Raw genomic sequence first — 5358 nt, 5'->3', positions numbered from 1 at the left:
AACAATAATAATTTAGGAATACATAATTCTTATCGAGGCATGTGCAGGTGTTGTTGGGAGTTAGTACGAGATCTAGTATTGGTTGTTGAACTTTCTATTGAAAAAATGCCAATGAGGAAGCTCTTTCTTAAAGAACTTGTTCGGTCGATATGAATTGTACAGTTTGCTAATCTTTGCTCATCAAACAACAGCTAATATATATATATATATATATATATATATATATATATATATATATATATATATTTCATTTAGGCACAAAAGAATGAAAATTTTGTATCCATCAACATTTCCACAGTAGACACGACGCGTCAAGTCAACCATCTTTATCTTAATGCAAAGATTCCAACGTGGAACGCAATTAAAAATATTAAGAAGCAGTCAAGGTTTAAAATTTAAATAAGTAATTAGAGATAATGACCTCCCATTTTTTTCCATTGTTTTTTTTTAAATATAATTTGTTTAGCATAATCACACTAATATTTAATTTAGCCGAGCAATGTTAGCCTACGAATTTTACCCATAAATCTTAAATGTTTTTTTTATTTAATTCTTAAATTTTAAAATAAAATCTGATTGACATAATATAACGAGAATTTAAAAAAAAAATTAAAAATTAAAAAAAATAAAAATACACGGACGTGGACAAAGTCCGTACAGTAGTTCTGCAGCATATAATTATTAAAATTTAGCCATGGTAAGTAAATATAAGATGAACAAACTGATTGATGCAACTGAAGACTTCCAATTAAGTAGTCCTCCAAGGCAAATGATAAGTGGTAAGGCGGTATACCCGTACAATCCTCACGATGGTTCGATTCTCTTAGAGCATATTAAATGTCCGTAGTGTTTGAAAGGCTTGTAATGCTAAGCCAACCATTAGGATCATTTATATTTTCTGTATGTATCTGATAACTATGGTCTTCGAATTACTTGTCTGGTTGAGCCGTCACTATATGTAACTAAAAAAAATTTCAATTAATTAAAATAAAATTTTAATAAATTTAATAATAGTAATAATAATAAACTTATCATTTCTTCCAGAATTGTCAATGCCGTAAGGGTGGAGGACCGGCAGATTCGTTAAATGACTAAAATATACATGTTCTATCTTTTGCAAAAAAGAAGCAAAAAAAAGTTCATCAAATTATTTTTTCTTTTGGAAAAAATATATGCCATTTGATTTTAAAAAAAGTCAAGTTGAGATGGCCAATTAGTTGACTTTATGGCCAATTTTAAAAATCTTCGAAATTCATTTTTTTAAAATATAAAATACAGGGATATATCCGTAATAAGACATCCATGAGAGATTTTACTGTCGCTTTCACCTGTCTTGGTAGTTGGTTGGTTCCTCGACTCTAATCTTCTCTTTTCTTCTCTTCTCTTCGCTTCTTGTGTCTTAATCCGGCCTGCGTAAGCTGACACGCCGATCTCTTTCCTTTTCCCCTTTTAAATTGTCGATTTTTCTGTGATCCCCAATAGCGTCATCCAATTAGCTACATCGGGGGTGGAAGAAAAGGAGGCTGCAAAGAAGTATGGCGACTCTCCGGCTCGCCGCCGCTGTCGCAGCCTTATTGGCGGTGCTGATGAGGCCAGCGTCGGGACGCTTCGTGGTGGAGAAGGAGAGCATCACGGTGATCGCTCCAGAGTCGATCGAGGGGCGGCACGACGCCTCCATCGCCAACTTCGGTGTGCCTAACTATGGCGGCACGTTGACCGGCGTCGTCATCTACCCCGACCGTGAACAGAACGGCTGTATCGCCTTCGACGGCGACCCGTTCAGGTCCAAGTCCAAGCGCCCTGTGATTCTTCTCGTCGATCGCGGAGGTAATCCAATCCATCGTTTTTGTTCCTCTGTTTTCTTTGATTCTTCGGTTCTATCAATTCCAATCCAAGAACCGATCAATTCAGTCTCTAATCTTTTCCCTCGCCACTTTCTCTCCAGTCTGTTACTTCGCTTTGAAGGCATACAACGGGCAGCAGGCCGGGGCTGCTGCAGTCCTCGTCGCCGACTCGGTAGATGAACCTCTTCTAACCATGGCCGCCCCCGATGAAGACAACGAAAACAGCTACGTCGAAAAGATCAACATCCCCTCCGCCCTCATCACGCTATCCTTCGGCAACAAGCTCAAGGATGCTTTGGCCAAGGGTGGCAGCGAGGAGGTGGTGGTCAAGTTGGACTGGAGAGAGTCGATGCCTCACCCCGACGAGCGGGTCGAGTACGAGTTTTGGACGAACAGCAACGACGAGTGCGGCGATCGATGCGACGAACAGGTGAAGTTCGTTCGCGACTTCAAGGGCAACGCTCAGATTCTCGAGAAGGGAGGGTTCACCCTGTTCACCCCTCACTACATCACTTGGTTCTGCCCTGACGCCTTCAAAACCAGCAGGGAGTGCAAGACACAATGCATTAACAATGGCAGGTACTGCGCCCCGGACCCCGAGCATGACTTCGATGAGGGCTACGATGGCAAAGACATTGTCGTCGAGAACTTGAGGCAGCTCTGCGTTCATCGGGTCGCGAATGAGAGCGGGCGGCCGTGGGTCTGGTGGGACTTCGTGACGGATTACCATGTGAGGTGCTCGATGAAGGAGAAGAAGTTCAGCAAGGAATGTGGCGAGGCTGTTGTCACCTCACTTGGTAAGATTCGATCATTATGATCTAAATCCATGCCGCCCTTAATTTGTTTGCTTCTTCGAGTTGATGTGATTGTTCATCAGGATTGAGTTTGGACAAGGTTTCAAAGTGTATGGGAGATCCTGAAGCCGATGCTGAGAACGAAGTCCTGAGCATCGAGCAAGACCTTCAGGTATGAATTGAATGTTAACTGAGTTTCTGATTCCATACAACTTATGATCCTGTCTTCGATTTTAAAGGTCGGCAATGGAAGTCGTGGAGATATAACTATCCTGCCTACCTTAATGATAAACAACATTCAGTATCGAGGTGTTCGGATTACAAATCTCTGTTTGTTACACAAAAAAGAAACATACTGACACAACTTGTTCAAACTCGTTGTTGAGCAGGAAAATTTGAGAGGACTGCTGTGCTGAAAGCAATCTGTGCAGGATTTAAAGAGTCTACCGAGCCTTATGTTTGCTTGAACTCAGGTTAATTTGCATTCTTGTCATGGTTAAAATTACCCAACAATCAATGTTCTTTGGCTTGACTTCACCTTGTTTGAAGATATTGAGACAAATGAGTGCCTCACTTCCAACGGAGGCTGCTGGCAGGACACACAACTAAACATCACTGCTTGCAAAGTACAACTTCAGCTACCAGATTTGATTCTTGCCTCTTTCTAGGAAGATATAATCATCATCAGCTAACACACTTTGCATATTTAGGATACTTTTAGAGGCAGAATTTGCCAGTGCCCTGTGGTAAACAATGTTCAATTCAGTGGAAATGGTTATGATTCTTGTACAGGTATTTTAAGTTTAATGTCGTTTCGGAAAAACAGATCTTCACACAAATTCTAATGCATGTTGTGTTTCAGCTGTAGGTCCTGGAAGATGTGCATTTGACAATGGGGGCTGCTGGAATGTTACCAGGGATAACCAGAAATTCTCAGCTTGCTCAGTTCTGTCACAATTTCAATTCGTTTTTCATTATCGATTCATCCTCTTCAAAAACTTATCGATCCACTTGTACATCCAAATTCATGTAGGATTCTCAACTGACCGGCTGCCGCTGTCCAAATGGATTCTCTGGTGATGGCCACAATTGCCAAGGTAATTCCCTTTTGAATCGTGGTATCTAATCTTCTGAACTAGCATAATTAAGTTTCATCTTGTTGTAATTCTCCAGATATCGACGAATGCACGGAGAAGCTTGCTTGTACTTGCCCTGAATGCTCATGCAAGAACACATGGGGAGGATATGACTGCAAGTGCAGAGGCAACCTTGTGTACATAAAGTCCGAGGACACATGCATCGGTAAGAACATTGTTGTATCTTCTCACAATTTTCTTTCAAATAGATTGTGACTTCATATCGTGTGTCTAAATGCAGCCAAGAATGCCTCAAAGTTCACCTTGTTTGTAACACTCTTTGTGCTAGCAATTGTGATCAGTGCTGCAATAGCAGCCTATGTATTCTACAAATACAGGCTCAGGGTCAGTTGCCTAACCTCAAATACTTCGTTATCAAACTTGCTTTTTTCGAACCCGATTATTTCGATTCTGATACTATATCCTTTTCATCTTTTTTCTTTTTGTAGTCTTACATGGATTCTGAGATCATGGCGATCATGTCACAGTACATGCCCCTCGACAACCACCACAATGAAGCCCAACCCTTGAGAGAAGATACGACAATTTAAGAAGGCTAGAGTTTGCATGGTTGTGCCTTAATTCTTCTTGTTTGATCCACAGGATTAGATTCAATGTACATTCACAGGTTAGAAACTACTCTTGATCATACGGTAAACTGTCAAAGGAACTTGGATTGCTTCTGTAATGGAGGAATTGCATAACTTTTACAGGTTTCTCGATATATTGGAGTTATGGAAGGTGAAAGACAACCAGCGTAGCGACTAAAAGGGATTGTAATTTCAGTTAGAAAAGGTTGGATGATATCCATATATGATACAACGAATAGGATAGGGTCCCCGAAGTGAGAGTCGAAGTCAAGAAGTTCAGCTAATGTTGCGGTCAAAGTTAAGGAGCTATCAACACTCGGGGCTAGTACGGTCGCATGGCTCGACCGACTGATCTAGCCGATCGGATTGCGAGTCCTCCCGACTCAATGGAACCATGAGCCGTATTAGTGCGATTTGGAGTCGAATCCTCTCGATCTGATTGAATATGATAGACGTATGGCCTGACTAGACTCCTTGGCCAAGTCCTCAAGGAGGCCAAGTCCTCAGGGAGGACAAATCCTTAGAGAGGTCGAGTCTTCAAGGTGGTCAACATTCCTTAGCCGACCCGACCTCGTCCAAGAATGAGGTCCGACCGGACTCCTTGACCGAGCAAAGGCCAAGTCCTCAAGGAGGCCGAGTCTTCAAGGTGGTCAACATTCCTTAGCTAACCTGACTCCATCCGAGAGCGAGGTTCGACTGGACGTTAGAGGGGACTCGGTCGATCTACCATCAAAGTGTATTCAGCGCCCACCAACCCAACGACCAAATATTATTTTTTGACATTTTATATAACGGTTGTCAGAAAATCAAGGGAGTATTTCCTATGCAATCTGTACGAAGGAAGCTTCTACCCTACAAAGTACAAAAATTATAGGTCTATTTTAGGAAAGTTGTCAAAATGTCAGAATAGTCGGTTCTTTTTTAAAAATGCATCGATATTCATGCATAGAGGAAAACTATCACTATATAAGAGGTATACCCTTAAAGTCGCAGG

At 41.5% G+C, this 5358-nt stretch overlaps 1 pseudogene; it reads left to right on the top strand.

Moving 5' to 3' along the window:
• The first annotated feature begins 1390 nt into the window (after positions 1 to 1390).
• LOC122023341 lies at positions 1391 to 4481 on the top strand (annotated as a pseudogene).
• Positions 4482 to 5358: the final 877 nt, after the last annotated feature.

Source organism: Zingiber officinale, chromosome 1A, assembly GCF_018446385.1.
Source record: "Zingiber officinale cultivar Zhangliang chromosome 1A, Zo_v1.1, whole genome shotgun sequence".
Lineage (NCBI taxonomy): Eukaryota > Viridiplantae > Streptophyta > Magnoliopsida > Zingiberales > Zingiberaceae > Zingiber > Zingiber officinale.
The sequence above is the reverse complement of the archived record's forward strand: the minus strand, read 5'-3'. Positions and strand labels throughout refer to the sequence as shown.